Genomic DNA, 21,206 nt, shown 5'->3' with positions numbered 1-21,206 from the left:
CAATTCCCCGAGGATAGTGAATGTATTGTTTCAGTAGTACACCAAAATGGCTGCTGTGACGTCACGTGAAAACGCTCTCATAGGTTTTTAAAAAAACATTCAAATTTTATCGATATCCTGAAACAACTTCTGAGATGATCAACGTCAGGGTACGGCTAACTCATGCACGGATTGGAATTTCGCAGGTTATTTAAAGGGGGAGGAAAACCGAAGAAAACCCCTACAATAAAGGGAGAAACCCCAACCGGAAGCTCTACTCACATGCGATGCCGATTCCAGGAATCGCACCCGAGACCCAAGACACGAGAGACACCAACCTTGATTCTCTTTATGCATACATGATTCACATATTAATCGCCTACGCGCGCATCGTACAACAGAAGCGCACAGATGCGCAGGGGAAAACGGACGAAAACCAAAAAGAATCTAAGTAATATTAATTGTATCGTCATCTGAGTTAATAGGGTACAAGTACGTACGTAAATATGAGTTTGAGGTTACAAAGAGAACGGTGGATAATATGATAATTACGCACGCAATAGTCCCCTTCACACTTCCCGGCGCCATCTTGAAAAGTAGCCGTGCCTTTGCATCATAGCGAGACGAACGGTGAGCTTACAATGATAGAGACATATCAAGGTGTTAAAAAAGGTCTCTATCATTGCACTCTCACCGTTAGTCTCGCTTCGATGCAAAGGCACCACCGCTACCTTTCAAGATGGCGGAGGGAACTGTGAAAGGAACTATTCTATAAGTCCATCTTTGGGATATATATACATATATACACCTTCAATATACCAAAAGTGAAGAAGAAAATTAGCCAGTGCGTGCACTGAGCCGAACGTGATTGTGGTTAAGCATTAAACCGAGTTAAAGTCGGGCTGCGCGCAGACTCGAAGAAGATGTATGCGTGAATAAAGCGCCGTTCATATCGTGAGATCAGCTGATGAGCCTTCCTTCATTTAGTAACAGAATCTATCTATAACATCTATAAAGAATCTAGTATCGACCTTCAACTATTGTCCTGTCAAAACGTAACAGTAACTTGAGAGTCAAATAACCTAAAGTTATTGAGAGACAGGCATGGGTATTACTCATGACTGAGATTCGTTATGTGTGCACCACTTAACACTGCCCCGTCTAATTACGCAGATGCTGCGTCGGTGCGCTTTGATGTCAGGTAATGCCTTAGGGAGACTATCATCTAAGGGCCAGGGTTACCTATGCGCAATATTGGATTACCAATTTGTTTGGTTGATGGGTATATTATGTCTGTTTAGCTTTTCTTGGATATAATTTTCTGGTCAAATTTAGCCGCGCGGTAAGAAATCCTGTACGGTGCGATGCGCGTCTTTTGCGCGGTTCTAAAATCTAAGAAATATTTTGTTTTGTTGCAATTATGAACGAACGTTGCTACTATAGCTTTTTTCCCCAAAAGTGCGCAAAAAGATAGTGTAACGAGAAAGAAGGCTCGGTTGATTTTTTTCGAACCAGAAATCAAAGAAAAGCAACGTCGACCGAGGTAGATTGTGGTATAAAGCATTGCATTGGTATAAACGTCTGGCTTCCACGCAAAGGTTATGACTGTCCAGACAGACCGTAAAAAACAAAAGGAAAAACAGAACTGACTTGTGCGACCTCGAAAGAGATTGAAAAATAAATAACTATATTGTTAGGTACGACCCATTGCCCCGACTCAAAGACAATCAAACTAGAACCCTTACGGTCGACTAAAGATTCGTAAAGGGCGCTGTATAATGAGAGATTAAGTATCCTTGAACACAAGTTCTAGGCTTGATTTTATAACCAGGGAAGTTTTGAACTTAGATCTATTCGATCGATTCCTCTTGCTTCCCAGTGGACAATTCTGCAGGAAAAAGCTTACTGAACACTGAAGACGTAAGTAAACAGAGATAGGACTTCGTAGATTGTACATAGAACAAAGAATCTTTATTAGGACAATATGGAAATATTACCTAAGGTATTATGACGTTCCAATTTCATTAACAATTTGTAAGGTTTTAGAGTTCTGTTGATTTTAGCTTACTAAGAAAGACAAATCTCATTTGCTCGATCAATGAAGAGGTTTCTCGACAAATAATCCTAAAGATTTGCTTCAGCGAATTTGTCAATCCATCTTTTCTAAGCACAGATTTTAAAATGTATACATGTTATTTCTATCTCCTTTTTGTTTGGAACGTTTCAAGTAATTACAATTTTAGATATCTCTTTTATCTTTCAGCACTATGATTTTTTTAGTGGACTCGTTTTTACTAGCCCAATTAAAGAAGCTTTAAAAATAGGGCAGATTTTTCGTAGGGAAAGTTGTGTTTCACTCTCATACTGCAAGCTGTTTATTCAGAAATAGCAATAGAAAAGTTTGGAGTCGAAATAAAATCAAAATGGAGGTAGAAAGAAAAATGTATCAAGCATTGTTAAATTAATCATACTTGGATAACACTTAGAAGTCTCATTCTTGCTAAAATATAATCTTCAACAATCATATTGATCTTAGTTGAAGCAGAAGGGCTATACTCGCGCTGACCATGTGGATCAGATTCTCTGTAGATCTGTTTGGAAACTTGCTTATTATATAACTGGTAAAAAGTTCGAATGATGCTCGCTTAGATTCAATTCATAAATCAGAATGTTTTATAGATTATTTATAGATGGGTATTGCTCCAATTCCTTCTCATTTCTCTACTTTTTCCCCCCCAATTTCCCCACTGATTTTCTCTTTTTCGTTCTCTTGGGAGTGATAGCCTGATTGAGAAACTATCAGTTCTTTTGAAAGACAATTTTGTTTGAATTCAATTGCACTAACGACCAGGAATAATTAAACTAACAGAAACCATATAAAACACGAAATTTAAAAGAAACATTCATCGTGAAACATTTGGTCAAGTCCACTCTTGGTTGGAAAATGCTTCCATGTACAGAATAACTTAGAAAAGAAGTCAAAACTAAGAGAAAATGGCAAGAGCTTGATAAATGACTTCAGTCACCCATATACATATGAAAACACAGGAAAATATTCATATAGAAACGAGTTTAAAAAATAGCATTAGCGCTGTAATAGCTTTTTAACACTGGTTCAGTCAGTGATTTCAAAGGAAAAACGTAAATATCAAAGGTCAAAAGACTTGATATAGATTTTATTATAAGTGCGAAAAGAAAAGATTGATAACTATATTAAATAGAACAAAAAGCAAAATATTTTTTCTTTGAAATAACATCTTACAGAAACGATATACAGGTTCGAAATCCGTTAAAAGTTGAAAAAGATTGGAGTAAAAATACTTCATAACCTTTGAGCTTATAACCGTGCGCGAATTTCACCAAGCATAATCGTGATAAAAGTTGAGTATATTATTGTTAAGTTTTCATGATTTTAAGTAGTATTCACTCATTCAGTATTTACTGGTCTTGGACCATAACATGGCTGATATTCTCAGCAGGTGTTGGATGTTTGTAATATATATGCTAAACAAGGCCGACATGTGCAGTTTGAAGGATTACTTGTATATAAAACACTTAAGATATTGGCTCTACTGCAACACGCTCACAGATGTAACGACATTGATAGTATAAACACAAAGAAAAACAAGTCTTGTATTTACATAACAGACAGACAGACGAATTCAATTGTATTTTGTTTGCTTGACTGTTAACAAATTCTATGGAGAAATCGGACAAAAATCGGTATTTTCTAGCTCTCTTTATGATCATGGTCATGTTGATAACAATCATGTTGATATCAAGGTGATACCAATATGGTTTGCAGGAGGAATTGTTTTCCCATGACATGTGTTCTTATGCTTCTTTCAGTTACTTGGTAAATCTTGTGCATTTTCTTCTCCCTCCTACTTCTCGGAAGCAGATCGACGCCCCGATTTCGCAAGGGGGCGGACGGTCGCAGGAGAAGGATCTCCTCGGGGACGGCGAGTGGCTACGAGAGGGCATGTCGTCTTATTATCTTGCGATTCTTTTGTCTTCTCGCTTTTTCCTCCTCCTCTTTCATCTTCTTCTTCTTCCTCTTCTCCTCCTCTAGTCTCCTCCTTCTTCTTCTCCTCCTAATCTTTCTTCTTCTTCTTTTTCCTCTTCTTCTTCTTCCTCTTCTTCTACTTCTCTTATTAGTCCTTCTCCTCCTCCTCCTTCTTCTTGACTGTACTTTACAAGCATTTTCTCCCTAAAGGAATTCTCTTTTTTCTCTTACGTTTCCTTTTCAATAGAAACTGCTGCCTCCAGCAAAACAAAACGATAAAGTAAATTAATGTATTCATTTTAGTAGTTGACTGTTTCACTTTGTCATAGTTGACCTTCTTTCGTTATTCAGACGTTTATCCATTCTTTACCAAAATATATCACTGACCAAATTAATCAACAGTTCAAATACTGTATGGTTTATGTCTAAAGACCTGATGGAAATTACAAACCGACTCATGTTAGGGACCTTTAGGAATAAATGCTAAGATTTGAATTGAGAATTTTGGCAACCAGAATATATGGAACTTGATGGATGGATGGATCTAGTATTGACTGACTGACTGACTGACTAACTGACTGTGACTGCCTGTGACTGCCTGTGACTGCCTGCGACTGCCTGTGACTGACTGACTGACTGTGACTGTCGACTGACAAGTTCACCCACATAAACCACTGTATGCGCACAATTCAAATCTTCTTAGAACTTAAGAAATAAACTTCAACCTTATCAACTACTTCAGTAAAGTTTAATCAATTAGATGTTCTTTTTGTTTTTCTCACGTGCACCAAAACTGCAGTCTATTTTTATGACTTTGTCTCTTTTATAATCCGCATTACATGCACATGACCAGAGACAAAGCCTGGACGCTCCTTCCTTCCAACATATATATAGAACAAGCCGAGGTAAAAATAATCATGTACAACATAGCAATATAGATCAGAGCGATATCAAATGCACGCGACACATTTGCAAAACCACGAAACGTTTTTAAAACAGCTTTGCAGAACACAGCAGGGACCTCCTCTGCGAGTATGTTAGGCCGGCCATGTGTCTAAAAATGACCAAATTTACAGATACCTAATCAACGAATTAGTTCAGTTAATGGCTGTGGGCTGACAATGGGACTCACACATCGTTCCCAGAATTACGACTTTATCACGCTATTAAGATTTACTAAGAACATCTTTTGAAAGTTTCAGGAATTTTTTGTACTTGATTTGGTTAATTTGTCAAGAAAATCGCACGAGGCATTAGCGATTTGTGAACATCGTAAAGTTCTCGAGAAAGAATAGTTTTTTGTGTGAGTCAGTTTAAATTAGGCTAAGGATTAAATTTAATGGTAGAATTGGATTGACGCGTGCTTGAACAGTATAGACAAAAAGAGAAGGGGGAAAAAGTAAAGTTTTCTGCTATAGGGACAGTTTTTTATACGCCTTGTTTTAGTGTTAAATTCGATGATAAAACTGGATTGCACATGTTTGAAGTTTTAGACGAAAAGAGAAAAATAAGAAAAGATAAAAGAAAGATGAAAGAGAGAGAGAGAGAGAGAGAGAGAGAGAGAGAGAGAGAGAGAGAGAGAGAGAGAGTAAGGAGGAGCCGGAGAGAAGAAAGAAAAAGAAAGAAATAGCCTCAGAATGTATTTATTCCCATAAATAAATGTTTAACTCTTCCATCCACGGCCATGATACCAGATCGATAAAAGTGGTCTTCTAACGCCATAGTTCACCAGTCATACACCAGTAATCATAAATCAAAATGTTCAATATCGCAAAGGTGGATTACCGAATTCATTCGCGCGTTGTAAAAAGTCATAAAATCAAAAAAAAGTCATATAATCATTACCAGACTGTTTGCCAATACTTATGATATTTTTTTACTCAATGCTGACAGGATGTCTTTCTTTTAACTTTTGCGAGAGAAAAACTAATGATTTGTCTTCAAGAGCTAACTAAAACATCCTGACATCAATATACTAGGGTCATTTCACAGTCAAGCGTAGAAAAATAAATTGTAATTCAGGTTAATTATTGTGAGTAGACTATATTTAATAGCGAAGAAAATGGGCTAGAACTAAGAATACCGCTAGTGGCCTCAATAAGCTTCAATATATCTGAAGGCAAATATCAGCAATTATCGGTAGACGCTATGTTTTTCAGAGCCACTCTCATATCTAAAATGCCTACTCGAGCTATAGAGTGCTTTGTAGATTGGATTAATACCGAGTGCTCTGTGTTTCTCCATCACCTTTAGCTAGTACTTTGATACAAAATGTACTCACGAATTCATATTTGTCGGTTTAGTTTTGATGGTATCTAACATCTGGAAAGCGAATATCGTCGTTCAAACATTGATTTGATTCGAGTTCATTGTGTGTTTTGGTGATATTGAGGAAGAGCCCGCTTCAAGTGTTACTAGGTTAAACACATTTTGATGCGTTGAGTGTTTTATTTGAGATCAATGTCTTGTATTTAAACTACTAAACTTTGGGGAAGGACGCATGCAACTTTTTCGTCTACCGCTTGGAGCTTCAAAATTAGAAGTGTACTTAACCCTGCGGCTTTAGTATTTGAAAAATTCGGTCTTAAAACCGCTAAATATTACATTTTTCGCTGAAAAAAATTACTGAATTTGAAAAATTGTTCGCAAAAAATTCACTAACGTTTTCCGGAAGCCGCAGAACTTTGCGAAAAAAGTTTGAGGGCTATGAAGAAGGTATATCGCTCCTTCATGTACTGATATAGAGATAGAGTTACAATATACATTTCGGTACTACTGATATCTCCTGAAATACTCAGTAAAAGAAGTATTATCGTACAGTAGATTCTCTGCTATGTGTGGAGAATCCGAGACAGTGAGAGTAAGAGAGAGTGTGTTAGAGAAAGAGAGAGCGCTCTCGAGACGTAGACGAACAGTGCATCACAGAAGGGAAAAAGAGATTTTTCTGAATCCAAAATTACATACAACAACAAAAAATAAATAGATAATAGGGTGTCTTATTTGAAAGCTTTCTTTAAAATACAATGCCGGGAGCTAAATATATTTAACGGTTAAGAGATGTTTACGGTGTGAACAACAAGAAAGCAATATGTGTATATGAAACCTTTTTGACTTGTTCCGAATCTCACATACTTTTAAGAAATATTTTTTACTCTTTTTATGTTTTTATTTCCTGCCAAATGAAGAAAGAATAAGGAATGTTAAGCTAGGTAGTAAGCACTAGACCAATCTTAAATTTTCCTTTTTTATATTTTCGAAAGTTTAGTCAGGTCCTATTTTTAGTGAAAGACCAAACTATATTGACCGAGGAACGACTCCTCAAACAACGTCTGGGCAAAAATAAATGATCATTGCTCTAGGTTCAACAATACTTTTATTTTCAATTATAAGAATCGTACAGCGCAAATTGTAGAATATTTAGATGCACGTATTCCATAAAATGGTCTTATTTGAATAAAAAGTTGCCAGGAAGGTGTCATGATGGCTTTAGAGTTTCTTGTTCAGAATTTCACAAGCTGCAAAAATCAACTTATTCGCAATGGAGGTTCGTGTATGTTCTTGTCCACAAGAAAACCAAGAAACAAGACATTAGTAATTTCAACTTCAGATAACGACAGAAAACTCAATATTACCAACACTGAATTCAAATCCAAATGAAGTGTTACAGTAAGAGTAATATATTGTAGTTATCAAAACAGTTGCGGTTCCATTTCAATCAAGTCTCCACGGAAATCAAAACACTTACTATACTACACAAGAATCGTGAACTCTTCTTAGAGCTCGTTTATTGAATAAATATTGAAATTTCTTCAATTTTGGCTACATAATAGATAATTGTGTTGTAAACATCGTAAATACGGAACTTCCAACGTAGATTAAAATAAGATTCATAGTGGAATCGCGTTTGTTTGTTTTTACACAAATTTTACAAGTTTAATCACTGAGACAAAACCTATGACACCCACCATTACTTTTTCTTAATTGTCAGACTTTTCTGGAGACTTTTCTGAATAATTTACATGCCCTTTCGGCACTTTGTTTTCATTTTATTTCCGATTATTTAAATCAAGTCTCATGGCTGGTTTTCAAATGTAGCCGATTAGTTTTACAACTGCAGACAAGTGTTAGGCGTGAACTTAGTTTGATCAAACAAATATATCTGGCAAACTCTTGTGTCAAAAATAACTTGCACTGTCATTCTTCGTAAATAATGCCTCAAAAACCTCTTGTACTCCGATCTTGCAATTATTAAAATGAGAAAACATTAATATAAATTGAAGAATTATTCTTCTTTCAAGTAATTCTAATTATATCATAGTGAGATAAAGGGATTGAAAAGAAGTGTCCATGTTTGAAAAATGGCTAGACGGTTTCCTATTAGGCGTATCTCAAAACAACCCCGAAGGCAACGCGTTCTTTAATTAAACTCAGTCAAGATCGATTGATATCTTATAATTCTTGAGTGGCTCTCAGCTACGATTTTGCTATGATTATTTTGACAAAATGCTCTTAAGCTTATCTCGGTCGAACGATTAGAATGTCTTTGATTATAACTACAATGTGTTGGAGTGCGCCATGATGTGGCTCGGTGAAAACTTGTTCCGTTATTCGGGGAAATCAGTATCAAAGGATTCTGATTGTAAAAGAATAAACAGAAAACTAGGAAAGGAAAAGAGAGAACGAGATAGTTCAAGTTATGGGAATGAAGAAAATAAAATATTGTTATATGAAATCTGAACATTAATATTAGGTAATTGAAAAGGCGTTGATTATAATTTTATAATTAATTATAATTATAATCTTATAATTGCATAGGTCAAAAGAGGATGGAATTAAAGAATGAAAGAAAGATTGTAGAAAGAATGAAAAAGAGAAGAGAAGACTCCAAGCAAGTCATAACGCTATAAGAGTAATATAATCTATAAGTCTGGGCTTTCCCAAATCTTATTTTTACAACAAAATATATAATACGTGGCTCTAATGGCAAGATTCATTATTTTTTTGATTATATAGTGTTGTTGTTTTTGTCAACTCCAATGTCACTCATCATGTCTAAAAACGTAGAACATTCGTCGGACAGGACGCCAAGAGAGCTCATCGAGAGGTTTACAAATTTAACGCGATCGAATTTACTGGTCAAATCTTTAATCAAATTCTTGTATTTTTCTCTTTTACGGACTGCATTGTTATTAAGGTTAGACTCAAACCCAACTGTTAGTTCCAGAACATAAAGGCACTTGGACTGTATTAGGAGAAGGAGATATAGTAATAATAATAATAATAATAATAATAATATTATTATTATTATTATATAATAATAATAATAACAATAATATTGATAATAATAATAATGATGATGATTTATTAGAAGTACATCCACCAGTGGCTCTTTGCCTTCTAATCCTAACTTACAATAAAAAATACTAAATATATTGAAAAACTAAATTATAAGTAATAAATAAACTATATACACGAGATATAAACATTCATACAAACATATACACACATATAATATATATATACATATAACGTACACACGCACACATATATATACATACATACAGGCATACATATACGTATGTATCAGTAAAATGAAAACATATTTTAAAACATATTCGTACTAAGAAAATCCCCCCCTGTATGTCTTATTATATAAGTTAAATAAGTTCAGTGAAGACCATAGAGAATATATAGCATCTCAAATAAAACTTTATATTTGAGATTTCTTAAAGCTCTTTGCCAGAGGCAATACAGGATCTAGACTTGTCTCCTTAGTAAAAGGTAAATAGAGCATGCATCAAAGATCATTCTGGGCGGAACTCTCTTTGTCATATTTATCTTATTTTGCCTCTAGCAATCAATTTGTACATGGGTACTTTTAGGAGTTAAGTGTAATTAATAGCTTTGATTCTCAAGAAGAAAGATCACATTAAATTAAGAATTATTTTTACTTAAAGATATGAATTTGCCAGGCGGCAGTGCTGGAGAGGACTGAAAAAGGGATTCAAAATTGGTGATGAAAGTAGTGATAAAGATTAGTCATATGAATATGAATGCGGATGATGTTGGTGATGATAGTGATGGTGTGGATGGTATAGAGGTATGATGATAAGAATGATGAAGATGATGATTTATGAGTGGTGCTGAGGTTTGGTGATGATATCGATGAAGATCATGAATGTTATGGTGGTTGGCGATGGTGATGGTAGTGGTAGTGTTATGAAAATGATAGTGATGATGATGATGATAGTGATGATGCGTGATGATGCCGATGAGGTGCAGGTTGTGTAAGTCAGTGACACTGGAAAATGATATATGGTGTTAGTGATGGAGATGATGATGTTGGTAATGGCAGTGATGGTGGTATAATGGTATTAAGAGTATGGTAGTGATGTAGGTGATGGTGATGATAGTGGTAGAGTTATGAAAATGATGGTGATGATGAGGATCCGATGATGAAGATAATGACGTTGATGATGGTGGTGGTGATAGTGTAAGCGGTATTGATGATCACTTATGATGCTGCGTGATGGTAGTGCAGTACTGAAGAATGTAGACGGTAGTGATGATGATGATGATGTTGCTGTTGATGATGTTGCTGTTGCTGTTGATGGCATAGTATAGTGTTGGTGATTTGTGATGATGGTTGCTAAATACTGGATGATGTTGCTAATTCTAACATAATGCTAGTGATGATCATGATATGAGTTACGATTATGATGACAAGGAAGGTGATGTTATTGCTGGTGCAGCATCAGATTGATCATGATGTCGTACAAATGATAATGGTTTTGGTGCTCATACTGATTGTATAGTGATGTTATATTGGTGCTAGCTATTACATGATGGTGCTAGATGCTAGATAGATGTTGATGGAAGGAGAATGTTACGAAAAAGATGATGCTAGCGATAAGAAACATGGTAAAAACAGACGATTACCGTGTTGCTGCTATTTGACGATGACACGAAATTCTCTGCTTTTTTACTCTCAAAAAAGTTTTTCTTAAGAGGGTTTTAGACAAAATTAAACAACCCAATCGTATAATGGATCTTTTATAATATTTTCAATTCATTATGATACAAAGATTCTATTAACTGATCTACATTTTCAAGATGCTCTTGATAAGCTATCTGCAGCTACACATTTGTCAAAGTGCCTTCCAAGTACTTCCCTTTTCACTTCAACTTTCCTCTATAAACTTTTTTAAGTGATCAAAAGTACCGCATTACTGTTTCATCTCGACTCAACAAATATAGCGAACCAAATGAAGATGATTTATTTACTACATGTGTAGGAGTACAAAAAAGGCGTTCGCTTGGCGTGTTCTTTGAAGACATGTCTCAGCAATTTATTTTTTAATGAAAAAAAATTCTAAAAAAGTTCCTTACAACTGCTGGTTGTTAAAGTTAGTATTTTTTGCCATGTGGACTGGTAATTGTGCTATGAGCGATGATGCTAGTTGTGTAATGGATTAGCATTAGATAAAGTTCAGAAGTTTATGGCTGGAACTGTGGTTTTTAATGGAACCACTTCAAACCCTTGAAACTTGAAGTTACTCGACTCACAAATCGTCGGTGACCCAAGAGGATTAACCACGCTTTTATTCACTTTAAGAAAGGTCAAATACTTCCAGAGACTAAACGTAGTATTTCTATTGAAAAGCCTTCGAGTTTGAGTGAGTGTTAGGGTCATTTCGTAATTGTTATTTCATGGAGTGTATATTTCTTTAAATTTTGTGGGTCATCGACAGACTAAAAGAAAGGTTAAATTCAAAGGAAGAAAAACACTAAACAAACCAGTAAATATAATTGAATTTCTAAAATAAATGATTATAGAATTTACTTGCTGGGGCGGAGGTGTTATTTAGGAAAAACATTGGCCAACTGGAAAAAAAATCAACTCTGTTTTCTTTTTGCCAATTCACTGTAGCCATAAAAAAGGTTTCTACATTTCAAGGATCTTTATATACATATGTATATTGATAAAATATAAATAAATGATACACAAATAAGCATATTTTCTCGAACAAAGACATCATAAAACCTTACAAAGACTGGAACAATGGAATATAAAAAATAAAACTGTGTCAAAATTCAAAGATGAAATATCCTTTTCGCGTTATCTTGTTCATAGTGGAAATATTCACCACTTCTTTCGTTTTTCACACCTTATAGTGCTATTCTGTTCTGTAGTATTATTCAAAAAATGAACTCAAGGTATCTTAGCCACTAAGTTAGAGTTTGAATATTATGGAAACTGAGCCTTTTATCTTCAATGTCAATACTTTGTAGACTAGACAAAGTACAAAACACTTGAGAAGTAATATTTGGCTCCGCCGTTACCCGTGGTAGTGTAGCTGCTTCCTACTCGCTAAACTTAACATTTTATGGCTATTTCCAAATACCTTAACCCAAGTTTAATTCAAAATTTCTCTTGATTGGGTTTTGCAAGAGGATTTTTAAGATTTCGAGGCGAGTTTGTATGTTTTGGCAATTGCAGTCACAGTCTACTAAGCGTTGTAAGTGCTCTACCGTATTATAGTTCTCAGCTGAGTGCACTTGAATTCCTTCGACTTCCTTGCTTTTCATTCTGGCTTACTAGAGCATATACAGGCAGAATAGACTGATGAAGAGTCTTTGAAAACCTAGACAAAACTAGCAATAACAACATGATATAGAAAAGGTATTAATTAATGACACATGTGCAAGTTATACTTATTAGATACTCCCCTGCAGCCAATCTAATACTTTAGCTTGATAATTGTTGTATTCTTATGACGATTCTCGGCCCTTATACAAGAGAGTTTTGAATTGATTTTATATTATTATTAATCTATCTTCACTACTACATGCTTGGATGCATAGCGGCTTGAGTGCCCCTTCAAAAACACCCAGCATTTTTATCATGAACCACATGGAATGAGCTGCAGTAGAGCAGCAGGATACTTGTGAGTCGTGCATAGTAAAATGCCTGGTATGTACATGTATACCTGAACTAACCATTATTTAAAAAAAAAAAAACTGAATGCGAAATAATTATATTTGAATTGCAATTGAAGTGTTTGTCATTTCTTCTGAGAGGAATGCATATCAGTATTCTTTTCTTTTTATAGCCTGAACAGCAAAGTGTCTTTCTTCATTACTATTATTATTACTCGCGCTACTTGTCAGCCTATCCATCTACTACATTTTTAGAGGCATAAACCGTAACTTCCAATGTTTCTCATGTTAGGAACTTTATTAATTTAACACGTCTACCATTGTTCATGTTTACATAGGGTTTCCCCAGCCACTCTTATTCAAGAGGCACTGACAGTGTCCCATTCAGTTATTCATTGACATTCTTGCATTGTCTAGTCTAGTAGACCGACGTCCCTTGTATTGTACCAACTGACTAGATTCTCTTACTTATCAATAGACTATCCTAGATATCAGTGGATCATATTGTGTGAGTCCATGACGATTCTTAACATATTATAGGTCATTCACCTGTTTTAGCAGAGTCATACCCTTGGACATTACTATTCCTGCCTAAGATTTCTTGCTTGTCATGGACTTTTGCATCCACCAATAGTCTTCTTCAGTTTCCTGTGCCAACTGGAAAGGTAGCCGTGCCTTTGCATCGAAGGAGACGAACGGTGAGCTTGCAATGATAGAGACATGTGAATAATTGTCCAAGGTGTTAAATGTGACAATTATCACTGATGTGCATGAAGTACCATTGGGCATTTTTATTTTTTTCCTACATGGGAGGGACTTGTATAGTTGCTCGTATAGACTGAAATTGAGTGAATCCACCATTTTCTGCAGATTCTTTTATATTTTACTAAGTTCATATGGCCAGCATTCCTTTGGTTCGTTTATGGGTCAGTTCCTTCCTGGCACTTTGTCCTTTCAATGGCCACCTAAATTTGTCCAGTGGACCATAGGTTTTTTTACTGAATATCGATCCCAATACTAGCAGAGAATCATCAGCTAGTACCATTTCCAGCTATTTGTCAATCAGTTGCTTCCTGGCAGTATGTCCTTTAGCCACCCATTAGCCACCCATCTATGCACCACAGATTTTTTAAACTTTCCAACTACTTGCACAGAATTGCTTCCTGAATTACAATCCCTACTTTGGACTCAGTCTTCCTGGCAATTTACTGCAGTAATATATGGGTGAGACATGCAATACTTTAACCACATAGGATTATCGATACCCTCCCAGGCTGCAAATTAGCCACCTACATCCAATTACTTGCATAGGTTCATCAACTCATTGCCACCTAGTACCTCTTTTCACTGGCCATTTACCTAAATGAAGATGATACTTTTCCATCCAATTACTTGTACAGGATCATTCAGTCATTGTATTATCTACATCTTATGGGGACTATACATTCTTTATACCATCCAATTATTCTCAGTGCCATTTCCAGCACTAAAGCCTTGATTGGACACACACCTATGGAGAACATGCATCCTTTATACCATCTAATTTACCTGCACATTATAATACCATTCCAGTTCCTGTGCCCTTTCATTGGCCACCAACCTTTGGACCATAATTCCAGTTTGACCAATCCAACTTGCACATAATCATCATCACATTTTAACAAGTTTGCGTGCTCCTAAGTGGCGCATGGGAAGTAAAGTATTTCTTTCTAAGCATTCTATCATCAGTCCAACCCTTGTGCCCTTCCATTGGCCAATGACCTATCCAAATCACCTATAAACACCATATTATACTCAAACCTCATGTAGGCAAGACATTTTGCATCAGTTACGTAACATCCTAACTCAATGCCTTTCCTTTTCATATCTTCTGAAAATCAGTCCAATCACTCAAAATTCTGGACTCAGAAAAGTACAGTAAATACTACAAAGTACAACTTACCCTTTTTTTTTTTCAATGGGAAATTAATTATGGCTGATGACAAGAGTTCCTGTGACAAAAGCTTCACCCTAAATTTATTTACGATTCTAATTGAACTACCTACCACCTTTCATTGCCTGCGGACATTTCTAACTCAGTTTTTCTAGGCAATTGGCTCAATTTTACCATATATACACCCATCATATGATTGAATTGGGTATTAAAAGTACTTTTATATGATTTTACTAAGTTACTAATCAATAAGTTACATTGCTGCCACATTTTAGGGGCTGGCCATCAGTTTTATTTCATTTAGAAATAAATTGAATGATTATTTCGAATGCAAACTCATAAATCCAATTTTTACCATTTGATAGCACAGTTTCCTCAAAAATATTACAAAAACCCATCACACCCTTACCACACACCTACATAATATTACCTCCATTGTTAGATTATGATTAAAATGTCTCTTTGAGGTATTCATTTCTAAAGAGAATTAACTAATTATAAAAAGGAGTATTATATACTGGATTGGATTCGCTGGCAGTGGAAATTGAATATGGAAAATGGGTTATCTGTGTCATTAGAAGACTTACGTCAGCTCAAATGCTGTTTCAAGGTTCTATTAATAGAATTGATGATTTTTTATAGCGCGTATATTTATTTGTTTTGATTTTTTTCTTGCCAGTTTTGGGTTGAATTAGAGTCTTAAGAAGTACGAAGTGACCTACATTACAAACGTGACCAACGAATAAAGCTACGTGAATTGAAAATGCTTTTATTTATCATGCAAGGATAACGACCTAGAGACGGGCTATTTATAGATTATATCTCTGATATTGATTGCGATATATCGATATAGGTGTAATTAAATTTTGTACGTAGCTAGCAACAGAGAGCAATAACAAGAATGCACCATCTTACAGGAAGACGTTCACAAAGAAGTACTATTTTTAATTATCCATTCAAAGCCTCTTGGAACTTTTCATGTAAAAGGTTCTTTAACGAGTATTTCAACGGGCTGAAGACGGCTTTTTTAGCCGACCACACTGAAAAGGCCACTGATTAGTAAGCAGAGATCTTTGTTCTGATATGAATGGGGGGAAAAACTCAAGGTAGTCGGCGAAACTCAAAGTCATATCGCGAATTCAAACATAGATATTCCTGATACCGCCCACTCTTGAAAAGCCATCGGACAACCCTTTTTGCTTGGACCCGTAATTACTAAATTGTTTCTCAAGCCTTGAGATAACATTTAAAAAGAGTTTAATGAAAGCCTTGAGGTACTTTGGTAACAACAGTTGAATTGATTGTGCGTCTCCGAAGTTCAAACAGCTTCAAAAGTCAACTGCAAATTGGTCTTTGAATTACCAATGATATTAATATAGATTATCATCTAGTAACCACAACTTGAAAGTAAATATTTGCCGATTATTAAGAAAGTTACAAGCCTTAATTTTATACAAATATATATATTTAAAGTAGAGTAACAGCAAATGCTATCTAATAGTTCAGAAAAGACGATATTTGACCCCAAACAAATCAAACCGTCAAGTGCCCTTTTTCAAGAAATTGACAGATATTGGTGCTCAGATAGCCAATTTAGAGAACATTTGAAAACCAAAGTGGAATAACAAAAACACCCGTTCACGAGTCGTGCTATTTCAACAAAGCAGTCTCACTTTAAAGCAAGACAAAGCCTTTTACACGGAATGACTCATCAAAAGTATTAGTCGGGGAAGATCATATATGTATAGTAAACTTATAACAAGCAAAGTTCATAATAAGCAAATCGTGAATAAATGTCAATCGCCAGTCTTCCATCCTCCTTTCGAGAGCGATGCTTCATAAACGAAATCCCACCTAATCAGCTTTCCTATCAGTCTGCTCTCATCTAATCAGAACCTCAAGGCTTTGAAACAAACCTCGATAACTCTTAGTTTCTGTTTTGGGTTAAGTTAAGTCAAAACTAGTCTAGAGATAACGGGTCCAATTTGGTACTAACATTAGTCAGGCCAACCCTTACAGGCATTCCCTTTGTGATAAGAAGGGGAAAAAAACACAATAATTTGAACTGAAAACACCTGGAAAAATATAGCCAACTGTAGGTTTAGAGCTTTCGAACTTATCGTTGCAGCAGTAGGTAAACAAGCAACACGATTTTAGACTAAGAAACCGGGCAGAAGTTTTCTTTTTGATGATCATGAAATGACAGGAACAGCTCATTCTGCTCTTCGGGTCTACCGGAAATTTATTTTAACGAGCTCTTCCGGATCCTTGCACGTGTTTGAAGCTAGCAGGCCGTTTGTTTTCCTTTCCTTCTCCTTTTTCCAAGTTTCGGAGAAATATAATTTGTTTTTGTCTGTCCTGTGCCACGAAAATGAAAGTCATAATACAATCAGGTTCGATTCAAGTTGTCATTGAATCATCTTCCCTAAGGGGTGATACGAAAAACAGGATTTTTTAGAAGACCCTGTGTGTTAAGGCAAACAATCTTCACAAGTCGTTATATCCCACCGTGTTTATTATATTAATTACATGTACATAGCTGTCTCGATTGAATAGGCGGAGGTGGAGAAAAGGAAAGCTCAGATATAACACGAATAAACTTGATCAAAACAAGCATGTAACACGGCAATGACTAGGTTCTTTGCCGGTCAGGGAAAATCGATCAGTTACCACACATCATTCAGCTTCGGGCAAAATGATTAAAAAAGAGCTTTCTGAAGAAAAAAAAAAAAGTTTCAAAAATGCTTTTGAAACACTTCCCCGCCACTTGCAACGAAAAGAAACTTCCACTTCTGAGAGAGAATAATTAAAAGTTAAAGTGGCTTTCAGTTTTGGCTTCGTTCATTGTTGTTAAAATTCAATAACGATCTTTTGGAGCACGCTATAGTTTAGAAGTTTCGTTCTCAATTTCGTTGCCCACGAGGAGAGCGAGTCAAAGTGTCTGACCAAGGAGGTGGTCTGACAACTCAAAGGCGAACACGGTCAAAAATTGGTTATTATCATTGACTGGTACACTTTACTTTCGCTGAAGATAAAAAGTGTCAAAGTTTCAAGATGTAGTTTAGTTTTGACCAATTTCTTAGGTGTACCTTTTGTCAGGGTCGATGGTATACAAAGAAACAACACTTATTATTCAATTTCTCATGCTTGCTGGATATTTTAATATTTAATATTTAATATTCCCACAATGAGGAAGTTTTGTGTTCGGGTGTCTTTGTTCTCTGATCAGCTTTATTTTGCTATCTTGGCAGGAGACTTCTTTCATCATAACACTGAGTTCATTTGGTCGTCAAAGTCAGAAGCTGGAGATTGGAACACGAAAGCAAGTGGATCCCAGAAAAGAACGTGTATAAAATCTTTCAATCCTATTACGCAGGCTTCTTACAGACAGAGCATTCTAGAAGTGTTCATTTTATTCTGTTTGGGTCTTCTATATGATATATAAATGGAGTATTAAAGTTGTGGGTGTTGAGAGTCTGGTTTGGAAAGAATTTTTTTAAAAACCTTTGAAGAATTGAGAAGATAAAGATGATATGAAAAGAAAAAAAATTAATGGGCCAAAAAGAAGAAAGCAATGTACTCTGCCAAAAAAGCATGCATTAATAAGATACATAATACCATTTTTTTTCAATTGAGGTTTCAATGTAAAATGCCTCAAGCAATTTCCTAGAAAGCATAGAAAGATAAAAAAAGGTATTATGAAGTGTGGTGGATATCAAAAATAAGAAGAGAACCGAGTCACTTTTCTCGTGCTAGCTTCAATGTTCTTTGATGACAGAGGGTCTGGTTTGTTCAAATGAAAATGACATCAACTTATCGCCTAAAATAGCTCAGTCAAGTGATTGTCTCATCAGACACAATTGGAAGTAAAACAGATACTGCTTCAATAAAGAAGAATTAAATTATCTGACTATAGGCAAATGTGATAAAAACCGAAGACAATTGGATTCGAGTTTGGTCTAGAATATTTTCACGAATGAAATATCCCTCCGCGCGCTAATGGCTTATCCATTTTTTAACAACAAGCACACAATTCCTACTCTCAGCCATTGTTTCCAGCATGACACTGTGACTGTTCTGAGCTGTACAAAATGTCAAAACGAAACGCTCCTGCTTAACATGACAAAAGCAACAGCTAGTCAAAAATAATTTGTCTAGCGTGACAGCTATAGTTCAGCAGAGTAACTTAAACCATGACAGTACTTATGAACCTCGAGAAGGGCAATTACCAAATGTTTCGTATACAGTCAATGATGTCACGCAACATGTCAGCAAGAGGCATAAGATGTCACAAAGTAAACATGTCCTTTCAGACACATTCGCGGTCCAAAAATAACCAAGTTCCTGTAAAAACACTCAAGAATTCGTAGATTTGATGTAGGTTTTAGGGAACATACAGATGAGTTTATTTAGCTATACGAGACACCATTGTGCTATGACAACCAAACGTCCAACCACTTGACATCAGAGAATTGTTCATTTAAGAAAAGGCAGGTTTAAAGGTTTTTATTGATGATAAAGTGTGATAAAGGACAAGTTGGTTCGTGTCGTGAGACCACAGCGCCCACAGAAACCCCAAATCACAGACAAAACGAACGGGCGATGTTTGTTTTTATACTTAGTTTGCGGGAAAATTTTGTCTGTTTTTGTTCAATCTGCTCTTTGAGAAACAGCTTAAGATGATGTTACTATAAACTTATACATGGTCCTAATTGAAGCAAAGAGAAAGCGATCTTGCTCCATTGTATTGGATTTCCAATAACCCAAAGAGGTTAACTTCGTATTGATGTAAGTAGCTAGAGGGGATTTAGCTAGCTCGCGGACATCGTCCCTTGTTCAACTTCTATGCCAGAAAAAAACGAAAGCAAATAAGGAATCAGTCAACCTAACATAAGTACATCGCATGGCTTGACAAAGAAACAATGGAATAATTGTTATATTGATTGAAACGTATCAAGAGGAATGCAACTAAAAACTGTCGCTTTCTATTCATCAACATATGCGTTTCGTAGCGCGACTGATAACAAGTTGAATCCGGAGAATCAATAATTAGGGTTGTTATATTTAATGCGTTAGTTAGAACTGTCAAAGGCCAAGGACTTGCATAGTTTGTTAGCTTTTTTCTTTGCGTTGCGTGATCCCCGAACAAGTTCCAAAGTATAAAATAGTCCCTAAATACAGAAATAACCAGTAAACATTTCAAGGGATGGATGACAAAAGCCAAACTACCGACCGAGACACAAATCAATCTATGAAAATTGGACAAACTCATATGCATATTTCTGAGACAATGTTGAAACAGACCGAAGCACGCAAGATTTTAGTAGGACACGCAATCCAAAATTTCTTCTCATCGGTAGAAAAGTTGTATAAGAACTGCAAAGATAATTAAACTAGGCCGTTCTCGAGGTGCAATCGCCGTTTGATTTAAATTGAATCGCGACATGGTCCGTAAAGAGGACCTTCGCAAAGATGAGTTCAATAGGTCGGCGATTGTGTAATAAAACGAACAGTACAGCTGTGTTTAACCCGAAACCTCATCACATAAATTTGTGGCTTATTCCTGCCAGAAAAATCCCTGGTCCAACTCGTTGAGTCGGTGAGCCTATCTTTGAGAAAAGAATTCCCTTTATTGTTGGAATTTTTAGAAAGTCAATAAATTCTAACCAAACATTTCTTGAGAAAAGTTCGTTTTTACAGCTTATGCCTTGTCGACCACTCATCAAAAAAGACTGACAAGTACTCGTCACAAACGACTTAAGTAAACAGGCCATACTATTTTAAATAAGAACTCGAATCGGTCATGTAAATTCACAAGATATTTTGTTTACCTCTTGTCTAGAATTATAATTCTTTTGGGATAATGGGAAATACTCGAATCGTTTGGCTAAGAGTTAACGCTTTGGGTTTTTGAGTATGGAGTCTGATGTAACTTGATAAATAGAATGAAGTTCTACTACAACCACATTTCTGACCCCAATGAAGTAATATAAATACAGCGATCTAGTGTTTGATAGAGACATGCCTTTGTATTATGTAAGCCAACAAAGTGTGACCTTCTAAATAACACTTTCGTTTAACAAATTTGATTCCCCCAAAGGTCAATCCCGCCATCAAATGACTGCAAACTATCTTAAATACAAAATCACAACTCCTTCGATCCACTTAAGTTCGTGTTCTTCCTGTCGCATTGACCTTATCTTGGTTCGTGTGACGAGCTTGTAGTGACGAGCCATATCCAAAGTGTTATGATGCTAGTATAAGAAGTACTTCGGTGTGAAATAGTAGGCCCATTCGAATTATGAAATTACAACTATATAAAAATGGCGCATGTATCATCAGGAAATT

The 21,206-nt window shown here is 35.8% G+C and overlaps 2 long non-coding RNA genes across 2 annotated transcripts; both read left to right on the top strand.

The window, feature by feature from the left end:
* The first annotated feature begins 1,483 nt into the window (after window positions 1-1,483).
* Window positions 1,484-20,534, top strand: LOC116301592 (uncharacterized). Its single transcript, XR_004197757.2, has 2 exons — window positions 1,484-1,899; window positions 18,110-20,534. It is a non-coding gene; the product is annotated as an uncharacterized LOC116301592 (long non-coding RNA).
* LOC116301598 (uncharacterized) lies at window positions 4,356-9,935 on the top strand. Its single transcript, XR_004197758.2, has 2 exons — window positions 4,356-4,890; window positions 8,801-9,935. It is a non-coding gene; the product is annotated as an uncharacterized LOC116301598 (long non-coding RNA).
* Window positions 20,535-21,206: the final 672 nt, after the last annotated feature.

This window comes from Actinia tenebrosa, unplaced genomic scaffold, assembly GCF_029948245.1.
Source record: "Actinia tenebrosa isolate PJP-AT-01 unplaced genomic scaffold, QUT_ActTen_1.0 PGA_scaffold0__85_contigs__length_37466705, whole genome shotgun sequence".
In the NCBI taxonomy this organism is placed as follows: Eukaryota; Metazoa; Cnidaria; class Anthozoa; order Actiniaria; family Actiniidae; genus Actinia; species Actinia tenebrosa.
Note: the sequence above shows the minus strand (reverse complement) of the source record. Positions and strands in the feature narration are given on the sequence as shown.